This window comes from Equus przewalskii, chromosome 17 (assembly GCF_037783145.1).
Source record: "Equus przewalskii isolate Varuska chromosome 17, EquPr2, whole genome shotgun sequence".
Lineage (NCBI taxonomy): Eukaryota > Metazoa > Chordata > Mammalia > Perissodactyla > Equidae > Equus > Equus przewalskii.
In genome coordinates this window covers 15,279,616-15,296,378 of record NC_091847.1, presented here as the reverse complement: position 1 = coordinate 15,296,378, position 16,763 = coordinate 15,279,616, and the positions used below count along the sequence as shown (strand labels likewise).

The 16,763-nt window shown below is 35.2% G+C and overlaps 1 protein-coding gene and 1 pseudogene across 1 annotated transcript in view; both read left to right on the top strand.

The window, feature by feature from the left end:
- DPP10 (dipeptidyl peptidase like 10) overlaps positions 1-16,763 on the top strand; it is a 1,232,656-nt gene that overhangs the window by 201,724 nt on the left and 1,014,169 nt on the right. The window lies entirely within an intron of this gene.
- Positions 11,764-12,690, top strand: LOC103552398 (nucleophosmin pseudogene; annotated as a pseudogene).

Sequence of the window (16,763 nt, the reverse complement as noted above, 5' to 3'; positions counted from 1 at the left end):
GTTGTAGATTATAGTTTCTGGAGAATTCTGCCCAAAGTGATATATGCTCATTTATCTTTCCTTTCAATGAATAACCAAAAAAACTTCTTGAAGTCAGATGAGTGTTCTGGAATGCTAAAATAATATGAATGGCTTCCATTCTTCTGGGTTAATATGGATTCCTCCCAAAGGTTTGCAATCTTTGATACCCAATCTTGCTTAACTTGGCATTTGAAAATTCTCCAGTAGATTTGCATCAGAATATGATTAACTACCTTGAAGTCTGGAAATAACTTCAGGCTGCCTATTTTGGCTTCCTCTTGAGATCACATGCTACACTGAGTGGTATATTGGTGGCAGAATCAAGGTAAATGGGGACAGAAACAAGGTAAATGGAACATAAGTTTCCTATAGCAAATTTGATTTTGCTTGAGATATCGTAATACATGCACATAATATACATGACAATTACTCCACAGACTGGGGCATATTTGTTAATGTCACAAAAGCATCAATGGAAAAGAATCTGAATTTTGTAATATAATAACATTAGGGGAAATTATCATGTAATTTGTATGATAAGACAGAAGAGAGGCAGTGTCTCTAGAAGGATTCAGACCATACAAGTCAACACAAAGCATTTCTCCACCTTAGTCATCTTCTCGTATCTCATCCCATCCACATTCATTAGTGAAGTAACTCAGGGCTCCCTGTTTCCTCTATATGTATATTTTATTGTGCTTCCCCAAATGTAGTTCAGATCAATCTCTGAATGATACCAGAGTACAAGAAAGATACAAGAGCATTTATAACCCACCATCGACTCCTTGGCATTTGGACACTCAGCGTCTGCATGGCACTTTATGTGAATGTACAGAGCGGTAAGATTTTTGCTGGGTGTGTTCTGACAACTCCATGTAAACAACTCTTCCACAATGAAATAATGATGCAGTAATGAAGATTCCTGCTGCATAATGTGTGTGGGGTGTGGGGTGTATGGTGACAAAGGAACTTAATTGTTATGAGCTTGGGCTCTCTAGAGCCACACTATCTGGATTTACCCAGCTCTGCCACTGACTGTATGACTTTGAGCAATTTACTTAATCTCTCTGTAGATCACATGCCACAAAAAGTAGGATGAGAGTGATAAGAGGACCTTCCTTTGAGGACTGAGTTAATACATGTAAAGCACTGAGAACAGGGCTCTTAACATAATAAGCACTTGATAAATCTTAGCTGTGATTATTAATGAGAGTTTAAAGATGGGTAACTAGAGAGGCAATTTTGGGGAAGGAGCATAAGTGTGCATCATCTGCAGACATCCCAGGGAGCAACTGTAAAAATTCTACAGTTGAATCTTGCAGTTTGAATATTTTAAACTTTGGGTACCAAGTTTGAGCTTCTCATCATGGTTGACCAACCCAGAGCATGATAAATTGAATTTTGATTCTCCACATTTTTGCACTCAGGGCTAGCTCTTTCACAGTTGGTCTATAGAACTCAGACAGCATGGGGAAGTTAAATTCTAACCTCTTTTCCTTCCTGCTCACTGAAGAAGCATGAGGGTCAATGTAAAGCTAGCAGAAGGGCCATAACAACTTTGAGAGACTCAAGAGTATAGTTGAGTAGGAAATGGTCAGCTCATTGGCAGTATTTGTAGTCCCAGCTACAACCAGAGAGATGGAGAGGAACAGTAGCACAAGCAGACAAAGGATAATGAGGGTGCTGCAGAAGGGGGTCTGGAGTCTGCTGAAATAGCTCAGGTCTCCTCTAAATTCATAAGTACCTCATAACACAGTTGTTAAGGAAAAAAATGTATGCTGAAACGCGTATTTGAATATTGCCACAGCACTTTGCCCTGTTGGACCTAGTAACAGAGTGGGCCCCAGTCACCAGAGAAACCAGCACAAAGTTAGGAAGGCGGTTGTCCTACTGTTCGAAATAGAACGAGTCTGTCTCTCATGAACCACTTGCCCAATAGCTTGACCAGGTGCAAGCCCTCCTCATCTTTACCCTTCCTTCTCCTCACCTGCACATTATCTCTGCCACAAGGAAAATGAGCTAGTTTTCATGCACCTTTCTCTTCCTTCACTCATTTCTTTGCTTCTGATGCTGCCCATGACTGAGACAAGAGATAACACAAGACCCTTCCTTAGACATGAAGCTGCTGTGTCTGTTGCGCTTCCTTGCTTCTGAGTGAAGGTAGGGGGGACCCACCTCTTCTTCACATCTGTTGATGAAGGAAAGGTAGTTGTCTTTTGGAATGACAGACTAAACTTGGGTAAGAGAGACCTTACAGAAGATCTTTATGATCTTCTGATTAGAGGAATGAGTTTGAAAGTTGCCTAAATAGTAGGAACACTGACATTCTTATAGTCAACTGCAATTCCTGAAACACAAGCCCTGTGATCCCCAGTGATCCTGGGAGAAAGCTTGTTCCAGTGAAGGAGAATCAGGCAGACTGACACCCTGACAGAGTGATGTGATGCCCTGCCCTCACTCATAGAAATGACTGTATTGTATCCGTACGGTATTGCATTTTTAAATTTGGGGGGCATGGAGTCTAGGCAGGTTATTTTTGTTTTAGTAGCCTAAGCAGAATAGTAAACTCATGGTTCTGGATATCGGAGACTCTATATATCACTAAGCTTGAACACAATTAGAGATATTAGTATACAGATGATCAGGTCAGAAGCAGTATTATATTTAAAATAAAACTCAGTTTGTAAACTCATATAATACTGAGTTTTATTTTAAATATAACACTAGTTAGTGAGACTTACTTCTTATCTTCAGGGCTTAAAGTTTTACTCCTCACTGAGCACTTCATCACAGTGTGATGTCTAATTTGTGCTTCTACTTCTAATGCATAGCCTAGTGCCAGACACATATTAGGCATTTAGCATTTTTCTTTTTACAAGTGGATGAATGAATACATGGATATAAAATTAGTATTCTACTTTTATAAAAATTTCAGAGGACAGATTAAAAATGTGAAAAGGAAAAGCCAAATACATTGTTATTGTCCAATATATTTTATTTCTAAAGTTGACATAATTTGGCTGCTATGGAAAAGAATACCTGAGGGAAGAAAATGTGGCATTATCTTCTTTTAGCTGAGCTGAACAGCTGCTCCTTTCTTTCGAGTGTGAAAACAGGAATACTTAGACCTACCAGTTGGAACCATATCATGGCTGTTCAGCAAAGACCCAGAGTCTTCCAGTTTTGACTGTAAGAGGAGAATTTAGAACCTGGTCTCTCAGTTGCCCTCAGATATGTTAAAATTAAATAAGTAAACATATTTGCAACCTCTAAAGTTGCATGTATGTGAAAGAGTGTGGGAGGGAGACAGAACAAGAGAGAGTCAGAGTTGGAAGCACCTTACCGTTCATCTAGATGAGTCTTTTTAACTTCAAAATGTGAAAACCGGGGTCAGGGAGGGGTAGTCACACAACACGTCTATGCAACAGAATACTGTCGCAGCTATTAAAGTAAGAGTGGAGACTCGGGCTCATCATAGAAAAAGGCATAAGATATAGTAAATAAAGAGTAAAACGCTAAATTCTGAATGTGCTTTAATTGTAACTACATAAAATTATGTTCATGGAAAAGATTAATAGTGATTATTTTTCCTATTTTCAAACAATCCCGTGGTCAAGAGTTAAGAAGCGTTTTCTATAAAGGGCGATAGTAATTTGTTTTGACTTTGCAAGCCAAAGGATCACACACTCTGCATTTGTAGATGAAAGTAGCCATAGACATTATGCAAGTGCATGAGCATGAGTGCATTCCTGGCCTGGGCACAATAAGAAATGGCCAGATTTTGTCTAACGGCCACAGTTTGCCCAACCATGCTTCATTCTTTCAACACGTTTATTTATTAAGCAAATGTTATGTATCAGGCATTGTGTTGTATACTTGGATACAAAGGTGAATAAAATCTGATTCTTATGTCCAAGTATATCACAGTCTAAACTATAGTTATTGCTTTATTTTTAAATTAAAAAGTTACCCATGAATTATTTTTCTTTTTCTCTTGTTGACATCTTTCTAGTTTATATAACCTGAAGGACAGGCTGCTTCTTCACACGTGCCTTAAGAACCTAGGGAAGGGGGCAGTACAAATGAATAAGGTATGCTTTGGGTCTATATGAATAATAATTCCCCACTGAATATAAATTACGCTCATAATATGGCATTAATATTATCACTTAGCTCTGCAAAAGAAAAGCAGAACTGAGTGTTTATGTTGAAATTTGCCTTGAAAGACAATGGAGTCAGTGAACTGCAGAATCCTTGCGATCCTTAATGGAATATTCTTACTTGGCAAATCCCACTCTGTGTACTATTATTGCTCAAAGGATGCTCAGGGGATATTGAGTAAATGCTGCTAGAGAGGAGATAAGACTTCAGAAAAGAAGAGTGCAAACAGAAACGTACACTTCTACAAAGAGCTAAATTGTGTGAGTGCTAATAAGAATGCAATCGAAGTTTAATCAGGAGCACCTTGTACAAGACGAGTAAGTACAAATCTGAAACATTCTGACGGCTTTGCCAGAGGATGTTCTATATGCTGGAACTTGGACAAAAATTCTTATCAAATAATGTTGTGATTTTGAAAAATATTCAATAAGTATACACTGATTATCTTTTGTGTCCCTAAGTCAGTGACTTCCTGAGGTTTCAGGGAGAGAAAAAATGCTTTTTGCCTAAGAGATGGCCCAGTGAGAACTGACCTATAGAATGTTGGTCATGAGCTTCCTTTTCTCTGCCTGGAAATTTTGTTAGCTCTCCACTTCAGGTGAGACCAGGTAGCAGAGGAAAAGACAACTTCAAAAATCCTTTCCACAACACATGAAATAATATCTGAAAAATGAACAGTATATTATAAAGACACCTGCACTCAGGGATACAACAGCTTCTCAAAAACCAGGAGAGTTTAAGGGTCTTACAAAGTGATGAAAAGAATGTTAAGCCTGCTGGTCCTATGATGTCTCATAGCTGGTACATTTTCTCCCACTTGATGATTTACGTTGTGGGTGCCCTCTCATATCCTTCTAACATTGATACGTTTATCTTTGGCAAAGACCCCCAACCCATTCAGTGCTCTCCACTTTGATATTGTATTGTTTCCAAGGAGCACTGGAGAGAATGTAAATCTAGGCTGCATCACAAATTGCTGCTTTTGTGACCTTGGACTTGTTGCTAAACCTCTCTATGCCTAGTTTTCTTTGTCTCTAAAAGTAATACCTGCTTTATAGGGTTGATAATGTAATGGAAGATAAAGCACTTGAGCTACCTGACAATATCTGTTCACAAAAATTAGGAACCATAAGAATACCAATAAAAATAAAAATTAAAAAAAAATAAAAATTAAAAAAATAAATAAAATCAATAAAAAATAAGAATATCAATAAAAATTTAATTTGCAACTAAAGTTTAAGCAACCATTCTGTTCTTGTGCTTATTCTGAAATTAATTTCCAATCGTTTCCTGAATTAGTGGTAGACTAATAAGGTATTGGATATTGTCAACAATCCTGGAGCTAAAACCTTGAACATTTTTCTTTGAATTTATTTTGCCATTTAGCATACTCTGTCACTAATGATTTTTCAGTTTAAAGGTAAAGTTATTCACTTGACCATATCAGTTATGAACAAAATAGAGTCATTTGTAAAAGTGAAAAGAGTATTAAAATAATTTAATTGTATAATTTGTATAATGTATATTGATCAGTATATTGGATTTCTTGTCTTTGTAGACCCATAAAATAATTATATTCAAAAACTTCAGAAGTAAAATTCTTTCTAAAAATGAAACTAGCATATCCATTTTATTAAATTAAAAGAAATCCTACTTTATATTGGTTATTTGGATAGTAAAAAAAATAGCATAAGTAGTTTAATTGTTCTTGATATAGTTTCCATATTTTAATAAAATTCTTATTTGCATCAGTTTCATACCATATTGCTGGTATATTTCTGAAGAATGTATATTCATTTGCAATATGGTCTTTTAAATTGCTTTTCTTAAAAATATGAAATCTTCTTCAAAAAACGCAATCTTCTTAAAAGTTGCATTTTACGATAATGAATTTGAAATTATTGACACCTTCAATTGACTCTCTGCTGTAGACTATAATATTTTTAATTGAGAAAATACTCTTTTTCCATTTGCTAAAGTCCTTCCTAAGCTCAGAGAAAATTCTATGAAGTAGAAAATATTCTCAATTCTAATTTTCCATATTACAATATAAAAATATTTAAGCTTAATATTTTTCATTGTTTTATTTTTTTAATTTGTTTTTGTTTTGCCTCTCCTCTCTTCTAGCCTTTTTCAAAAGCAAATATTTCTGCCAGACAAGTTATGTCTCTTAATAATTATTTTACTGTTTTTCCAAATATTGACACTTCAAAATCATTGGATTTCTCGCTTTTACGCCTCTCTGGTACAGACCATAAATTTAGCCATATAAAAATAGGTTCTCTCTACAAAAAATAGATTTTCTTTATCAAAAGAGTCTCTTCACTTTTCCGAGCACAATTCAAGAATTTCACAATTAAATCTTGTATATTTTCTATGCCCTCTGTGTTTAATTTATGCAGTTCTGCCCTTGTTTCCATGGGTATGAATTTCAATATATACTATTTTCAAGCTTTGTTTTAAATAACCGAATATCCTATAAACATCATAAGCCTACAAGCATCGTAAGTAAAGTTTTTTTCTACTTGTTGAGTACTTTTATTCAACATCTCCAATTAATTCCAAACAAACTGGAAGCAAAATATACAGGAAAAATTTGTCCCCACCAAAAATGAAAACTCAGTACCATGGTAGGACATTTGGGATGATGTACAAAGTAGCTCTTCAAAGCGGCAAACTTTCTAAAGTCTGATTGAATTTTAGAATCCAAGGAGCAAGGAGAAATGCCTATTTCCAAGTTAAAGTAATGTTTGCAAGAAATTTCTTTAACATAAATCTTGTAGTTGAGTTTTTAACAACCATGGCTTTCCCATTGCTTGGTAAAATACTGCAGATAGTTTAAACACAAATGTGAATGACGTGTTTACCATAATCAATTACAAGTAAATTCCTGCTCTATACATTTATTAATTTAGTAGGAACATTGTTTTTACCTCTTGCAAAGTTTGTGTTCATATTATTATTTTCAGTTTTCAGTTTTGCAATGGACAGCAATAACAATCACAAGAATATACGATGTTTCGTTTTGGACACTGTGGTGGTTAATTTTATGTATCATCTTGTCTGGTCCATGGTGCTCAGATATTTGACCAAACATTATTCTAGATGTTTCTGTGAAGGTATTTTTTGGATGAGATTAACATTTAAATCAGGTGACTTTAAGTAAAGCAAATCATCCTCCCTAATGTGGGGTCTCATCAAATCAGTTGAAGGCCTTAAGTGAACAAAGACTAACCTCTCCTGAGTAATGAAGAAATCTGCTAGAAGATTGTCTTTAGACCCAAACTACAATGCTTCTCTGGGCTTCCAACCTGCCAGCCTGCCCTGAGGTTGTGGATTTACCAAGCCTCCACAATCTTGTGAGCCAGTTGCTTAGAATGAATCTCCCTCTCTCTTTCTGTCTGTCTGTCTGTCTCTCTATATATACACACATATATATGCATATATATAAACACTCACATATGTATATATTCACATATCCTCTTGCTTCTGTTTCTCTGAAGAAGCTCGACTAATATTAGACACAACAAAATTTTTAAAGCTCCACTTTGACTTCATGAACTGAAGGAAAAAATGGAACCATTATTGCAACCAACTGACTTTCTATTTGATGAGTCTAACAACACTGACATCAAACTGGACTCATTTAACTGTTTGCAAAGTTCTTCTGCTATTCAAGTCAATGAACTAACAGCTATCATTTTACATTTTGTCCTTCTACATGAAAACTTGAAATCAAAAGTGAGCAAGATTAACTTAGAAGGCTACTAATTCCATCTAAATAAAAGTCAAGTTTCATTGAATGTTATATAAACACACCTTCTGGTGCTTCATGTATTAAATCTTTGTCTGCAAGCATAGTTCTCTTAAATTAACTACAATATTTGAAGTCCATGGAGGCACTTTTTAAGTGGACTTGCATTCTCCAGTTTTACTGTGATGAATGATATTTGCTACAGTTCCCACGATGGATGGTGAATAATGACGTATATTTTGTGAAAGTTACATCATCAACTTTCTCGTGAAGCAGAAATATAATCATTAATTTTTTATTAAACATGTATTTTTCTCATTTACTGCTCCTAAAATGGTTTGTAGTAAAATAAAAAATAGACGAGTTATAATTTTGCACCATGAAACAACCACTGTAGCAACAGACATCAGACTACTCTATCACTTGCTAAGGCAGGACTTATTGGCCTCTATTTCTCTCTCAAATTTCATATACAGTCTTCCAATACTTCCCACCGTTTCCACTGGCCTTGCTGACTAACATCTTGGGGGCTTGAGCTTTCAACCACGAAACTGACCATGCCATGGTGAAAGTGGATGGTACCGCAAGTGAGTCAGCAGAAGTAGTGGCACCACATCCTTCTCTCACCTTCACAAGAGACACTTTAAGGGAGTTAAGTCGAAGTTATGTTGCATTTGACAAGGGTTGGGAAAAGAAGCAAAGTATTGCTGCTTGTCTTTAAATTTAACCACCAGTTAAAGCAAGAAGTCTGCTCTTTGAACATATGTCTCACATACACTAAGAAAGATCATGGCAGAAACTCACAGTACAAAATGGAGAACTCCCAAACCCATATCACATTGTTTGAAGGGAGCTATTAAAAAATAACACTGCTGAAAAATGAAAATTCTGGGACAAATGCCAAACCAGAAAGACATTGGGATAACAAATGTTAATTGAGACTGTCCCAAGCAAACTGGCATGCGTGGTTAGCCTATACATGAGTCACCACCAGACCTTCTGAATTATTGCTACTCACAAATGATTTATCTGATACACATGTAAAATATTTGTCACTTTCACCACTGTTTAAGTATCTCAACTTCCATTTCCATAATAATTGTGCACTTCATATGTCTTCTTAAAATATCTTTACTGCTTTCATAGATATTGGAGATTATGAGAATAACAATATGAATAAAATACTTGAAAATGAAACCCAAACTCAGAAAACGTGGAAAGTAGATTAAGGCAAAACCTGATGCTTGTTCATGATTCTCACCACTAACGGTCGGTATGGGCAGAACTAATGTATTTTGCTGTGGAGCATAGCTTTATTCATACGTGTGGAAGTAAATAAGTTGACAGTTCACTGGAAGGAAACTTCTTGTTTTAATACTATTGAGTAGATTATACAGAAAATTCAACCCACATGAAGTTACATAAAAGGAGGATTGAAAGAATAGGATCCATCGGAGAGAAGCTCAATTCCAAATCTCTCCGTGCCCACAAACTGGAATCCAGAGCCTTTAATTAGCAGGGAGAATCTTTGCTGACTTTTTTTTCCTCTGTTGAATGACCCTTCCACTCTTCTCTGATAGGAGAAATCTTATTATTTTTCCAATTTCAAAAGTCATGCCTTTCATTAGTTACTCTCTCCCCCATGTTTTCATCACGCCTTGTACATACAAATAGTGATTCAGTCATCATGTTCTCTTACAGATACTTATTTATGTTTCTGTCTTACATAGGGCTTTGTCCAGGGCAAGGCCATGTGTTGACATTCCTTATATCTGAACATCCACTTCGTGCTATTTAAAACATCGTAATTAGCTCAAGACACATTTGTGGAAAAAACATCAAGGTTACATCCAGTTTCTGGTCATTACTATCCTACTAATCATCTTTAATGATTGCCAGATTTTTATTCAGATTAATTTATAACATTAAAAGTTTCATAGACCTCAGTGTGATAGTTGGACTCCTACTAACCGTAGCTTGAGACAACAGCATCTAAAGCTGCTCTGATTACAGGAATACTTTTAAATAAATGTATATGCAAACAACATTTGTGTCATTTTTAAAAACTAGTAACATACACATGTGTAAGGCCAATTGTTTAGCCAATAGGGAATTGGTGTACACATATGTTTCTATAAGACTGATGGTAAATATGTTGCTCCTAAAAAGGCCTTTGATATTGTGGGTGGGGAAGACTGTTTTGTGTCAGCGATGGAGTAACATCGATCTGCAGAAACTTTGAAACTTTCACATTACAGATCATCAAATTCAGAGTTGGGCTGATGACACTCTAATAACAAATAGCAATTTTCACAGAGAAGACTTTTGAAATATTCTTCTTTTCTACTTACTAACTACACAGGAGAACAATTCAGTTCAAGTACTTAAAATTGCATACTTAAGATTATTTAGTGATTTTTCATTTGGGCTATCTTTAAAAAATCAACATTTTAGGTAAGTGGAACTGGCTTTCTCCATAAAAATGGCCATTTTTTAAGATTATGAAGAATACAACGTGTTTCAGGGAGAAAGCATGTTTAAAGCATCTGCTTTTGTCAACGACAATAGACTTTTCCTAATCAAAGTCCCATTTAATGTTTGCAAAATTTAAAGAGTGTCTTTATCTAAGCCTAAAATCGGCACTTGCCAACATACAGAACAGGTTGCGTTTCTATTTCAAGGGAAAATTGTGTTTATCTTATTACCTATCATCATAATACCTGTCTGGATTGTTGTTGTAAGTCATTCATCATCTTAGAAGTAAATAATTTTCTTGATGTGTTGTAGGAAAAATACATCAATACAGAGAATGATGATGGTGTGATTATAGTAATTATCACATGTAACACGGGTACTTACTACCATTTAATTTTGTTCTCATTCATTGAAGAGCTAGTAAAAGTCACATTAAGGAGAATACATAAGATGAACTAACATTAAGGAATTTTTGTTCACTGGCAATGAGAAGAATAAAAGGCTTGGAAGTAGATTTGATGTATAATTTTTTTTCTGGCTAACCTCTAGGGAAAATTTTAATTACCAATATTATGGTGTTGAGAGGGATTAAAATAACTTTCAACTGAAGACAGTATTATAAATAGTCATCTAAAAGATGAGAAAGTAAAGAAGACAAAAGATTTTTAAAATATCCTATTTTTCCAAAAGTTATAATAATTCGTGTTCCTGATCATTTTCTTTTACTAGACCCCTGATTATTCAAAGGCAGAACTCATGGTATTTCTATTTTTTCCCTAACACCTAACAAAGTGCCTGGTCCATGGAAAGCAATCCATGGTGTGCTGGGTCAGACTCACAGTGGTTTGCGAGAGGCAATTGCTATATTTTCAGGAATTGTAGAAGCTGTTTGGTGCACCTTAGTAGCTTGAAATCAGGCACAGCGGGGGTATTTATACCATAGAAATAGGCGTGGAAAGGACATTTCCACCAGAGAGCAGGTTATTAAACATTTATTCGCACACCACCAGAAAGCATTCAATAAATGGTGAGTGAACAAAGAATGAGTGAATGGTGAAAAAATAACATAGTGATAATCTGAAATAAACAAAAGAAATGCAAACCACTCATGAAATAAACACCAAGCACTAAATAAGATAAAATCTTTCTAATTTGGTGTCAAACAGGCTTCTAGTTCTATTTTGGGCTCTAGCTCTCACTAGTTGTGTGTTCTTATGCAAGGCATTTAAATTCTTTGAGATTTAAGCCCCTTCATGTGAGAAGACAACGAGAAGTCTTCAACCTCAAAGAGAGCCCTCCCCTGACCACACTGGCACCCTGATCTTGAGCTTCCAGCCTCCAGAACTGTTGCAAACTAAGGGCCAACAAAGATTACCTCTTTAAAGTGGATAATGATGAAAATGGGCACCAGTCATCTTTAAGAACAGTCAGTTTAGGGGCTGGGGCAAAGGATAAATTGCACATTGTTGAAGCAGAGCCAATGTGTTACGAGGGCAATGCAATTAAAGTAACACTGGCAACTTTGAACATGTCTGTACAGCCTGTGGTTTCCCTTGGGGACTTTGATATAACACAACCTGTGGCCTTGTGGTTAGGTGTGGTTCAGGGCCTGTGCATCTTAGTGGACAGCACTTAGTAGCTGTGGAAGAAGATACAGAGTCAAAAGGTGAAGAGGAGGAGGATATGAAACTCATAAATAAATCTGGAAGCGAGCTGCTCCTGGAAGTAGTGGCAAGTCCCGACAGAAAAAAGTAAAACTTGCTGCTGATAAAAATGGTGAGGATGAAGATGATGACTATGAAGGTAATGATGATGATGATTTTGATGAGGAGGAAGCTGAAGAAAAATTTTCAACAAAGAAATCTATATTCAATGCTCCAACAAAAAAGGCACAAAAATCAAACCAGAATGAAAAAGACTCAAAGCCATCAACACTAAGATCAGAAGGTCAAGAATCCTTCAAAAGGCAGGGAGAATGCCTAAAGCACTGAAAGAACCTAGTTCTGTAGAAGACATTAGAACAAAAGTGCGAGCAAATATAGAAAACCGTGGCTCGCTTCCTAAAGTGGAAGCCAAGTTCATCAATTACATGAAGAATTGCTTCCAGATGGCTGACCAGGAGGCTATTCAAGATCGCTGGCAGTGGAGGAAGTCTCCTAAAGAAAATATTTTAAAGAGTTTGCTAAATTTTTTTGTCATTTCATTTCTGTAACAGCTGATATATGGCTGTCCTTTTTATAGTGCAGCGAGAACTTTCCCTACCGTGTCTGATAAATGTTGTCCAGGTTCCACTGCCAAGAATGTGTTGTTCAAAATACCCATTTAGTTTTTAAAGATGGAACTCCATCCCTTGTTTGGTTTTCAGTATGCGTGGAATGTTATAATAGTACTGGTGGTCAGACAAATGCGAATGGTGGGGAGACAAAAATATACATGTGAAATAAACTCAGCATTTCAATGAAATCAATCAACAAATTAATACGTAATTTTTTTGAGATATAAGTAACTTGCCAAATGGTGTGTGTGTGTTTCAAAAGTGGGGGTAATAATGCTTACTATATAAGAATATAATGGAGATTAAATGTCATGATTGTCTAAAATATATGAGATCGAGTCATAGGCAATTGATATTTCTATAGATCAAATACAGTTAGGTCTCGGTTATTTCACATGGCACCCCTTCATGGTAGATGTGCAATAAATATTTGAAGGGAGAAAGAAGGAAAGAGAAATAAAGGAGGTTAAGAAAAAGAAAGAATATAGAAGATATCAGAATTTTACTCAACAAAATTTTTTTTAATATGTCCATACGCATCCTGCCCAATCTTCCAGTTCACCACTACAGTCAATGACTTACACAAAAAAACTAAAGTTCTCACAATTTGACTTAAGGCTTTGACTCTCTTAGAGATGGCTTATGAACTGTGCAATATATATTTCCATACTTTAAATGTATAATGTATATTAGTATACTGTAATCCCTTGACAGTGGTAGTTTATTTAGACTAGTTTGGGGACCAAGTTAAGAACATTTTATATCTATGTAACTAGCTAACTAAAAAATCAATATACGTCTTTCATTAAAAAAAAAAGAGATCCTAACAATACTGAAGTTTAAAATAGCTGTGTCAAGGAGAACACACGTAAATATTAATTAGAACATAAATCAGATCACGCTGTGCATCTGTGAATTTGCAGAATGCTTTTCAAACTAACAAACATGCCATGGACATCTCTCCATTGAATGTAGAGAGCTCTATTTCATGTCTTATTTTTTATATAACGTTCCATTGTATGGACGAGTCGAAGTAGACTAAATCAACCTTCTTTCACTTTTGGCTTTCATGAACAATGCAGCAATGAATATTCGTGTGTGTGTGTATACATCTATGTGTGTATAGGTATATCTATGTATACATTTTATGTATGTTTATATATTATATATATTTTTTATATTTTATTTCCACACACTCAATTACATATGCAGGCATACCCATATTGTTTTCATACATGGGTAAGTATTTATATGTGATAAAGTCATGGAGTTGGAAATCCTAGGCAAATGAGACTTTCCGTTCCAAATTTGACTGGATATAATTAAATTGTTCTCCAAAGAGGTTGTGCTAATTTATACTTTCTCCGAAAGACTGTCTTTTACCAATATTTTAAAAAACATTTCATAAATCATCTCTGTAATATTTGCCAGTTTAATATATGGAAAAACTCTTTCTAACTTTCATTAATTGATTATTAACAAAGTTGATCATCTCCGCATGTATTTCTTGATTTTTAATTTTTTTCTCTATATTTCCTCTTCATACTTTTTGCTCGTCTATCTGTTGGGTTGTTATTTTTTTAAATATACTCTAAAGGGGTCTGTTATTTTTTTAAATATACTTTTCTGTCAATGTGTTCCAAATAATGTTCACAATTGTTGTTTTTCCTCAACTTTCTCTGTACTACTTTTTACTATGCCAACGTTTTAAAATTTTATGTAGTGAAATCTGTCAATATTTTCTTTAAAGATTTATATAACACGCATATATAAAATCCTCCCTTTTTCAGTATTTTTTATGCATTTTTATATTTAACTCTTTAATCTGTGTAGAGTTTATTTTGGTAAAATGAGTGAGCACTGCCTTATTTATTACCCAATGACTGGAAGCTATCCTAACGACACATTGAATAATCCATCTTTCCCTTGTCTATTTGAAATGCTTGCTTTCTCATATTCTACTTGTCAATGTTTCTTGGGTATATTTAGACTTTCAATAATTATTTTCTGGTGATTTATTCTAATCCTGTACCTACATCATCCTGTTGTAATTTTGGTTGTTTTATTATTATATATCTCAATGTTATTTATGACAAGTCGTCTTTCATTACTTTTTCTTTTTGCACAATTTACCTGTCTATTCTTAAAATTTTCTTTTTCTAGCTAAATTTTTAGATATCTTGACACATTGCAAACTTAAACACAGACAGACACACACACACATACACACACACATTGGAATTTTCATTGGGCATACACAATTTACTGATTGGTTTAGGGAGAACTGAGGGGATACAAAATTTAATCTCTGTATCCAAGAACAATAGGTTTCTCCATTTATTTAAACCTTCCTCTTGCTTCAGCAGAGTTTTGTAACTTCATTCATATGTCTTTCATATTTTTAATAAAGTTATTTTCAAGATTTTTCTTGCTGTTGCTATTGTAAATAGGATATTTTTAAAATTGCACTTCTAACCTGTTATTGTTTGTGTAGTATAAAGGTAAGGTATTTTGTATATTTATTTTTAACTTTGCCACTATTTTGAATTTCTTTAATATTTCCAAAACCTTTTTGAGTAGTCTCCACTGGGTTTTCCATTTTTGCTATTGTTTTTCTCGTATTATATATTAAATACTTTCTATCTTTCTCTAGTCTAATGACATTGGCAAACAATTCCAGAATAATGGCAGGAAAAGCAGGCATCTGTATCTTAAACCTAACTTTCACAACAAGGCTTTTAGGATTTCATCAGTGGACAGGATATCCATGGGCTGGTGGGAAATGTTTTATGTGTGTTATTAAGGTACAGAATCCATCAGCTCCTATTTTTTACAGTATTTTGAAAAATTTATTAAGCATATTTTTACAACTTTCCATGTTTTCTTGCCCACTCCTTTTATGGGGTAATAATCACATTTCTAATCAAGTTTGGGATATATGCCTGTTGATTACGTTCCATTGTTCTTTTAATATGCTACTAAAATTGATTTGCTAATAGTTTGTTTCAAATTTTTGCATAGATATTCATAAGTGGGAGATATTTGGAATTTTCTTTCTTGGTTCTACCTTCTAAGTTTTCCTGATGGTAATATAATTTTGTCAGAAAGAATTGGAAATATTTCTCTTAGTTCATATGAGTGGTTCTCAACCCTGGCTGCACATTCTAATTTTATAAACCATGGACACTTAAAAATTACTAAGGTCTCGGCCCCACCCTGGATCATTTGCATGTAGCTGAGGCTGTCAGCGATTTCAGTATAACACAGTCTCAAATTTGTTCTCTTTTTTCTTTGCATTGACCATGCATGCCACCTTGACTCATTCTTTCCGACTGAGCAGAATAAGGGACACAGCATGGATCAATAGCCAAACCAAGCATCCCCCATCTTTCTCTGGAACAGAACAGAAGAGAAGTAACTAAGGTATTGGCCTTTTGAGACTGTTACAACGTGTCTATGGCCCTTCTGTAAACAGAACAGTTAAGGACACTAAACTATTAGGACCTTGAAGAAATAGTAGATTTTGCTATCTGAATACCTGATTCTGAGCACACTGTTTTCCCAGCCACCTCTTTGTCCATAGACCTTATTTATTTTGTATTGCCTTACCAACTCCTCTTTTTCCCAGAATCAAATTGGTCTTTCATGCTTAGACTCCCCCCTCTGGATGACAACAAATTTGCTGTCCTCCAAGATTCTCTTTCTCACTCTTCTCATGTTGTATTTCCCTATTTCATACTGCAAACGTCTCTCTGCTGGTTGTGACTGCACCACACTGTCCATTGTGCCTCAGAATTCATCCCTCGAGGGCAATATTTTTACCCAATCTCTGCTCTTCTGCTCCCAAGTTGAGTACCAGGCTCTCTGTGGATGCCCCTATTTTTTGGATGGTGCAGAAAAATCAGTCTCTTGGATAAATTTCACAACTTTTTGCATTCTTGCAGAAGCACTATCATCTGGTTAAGAGCTGACTTCACATTCTCTTGGAAAAATCATAGCCAAATTAGCTTACCATTCTTAATGCCCCTGTTACCTTTGGTCACTCTGCAAGATATAAACCTCTAGGGTCACCCATCC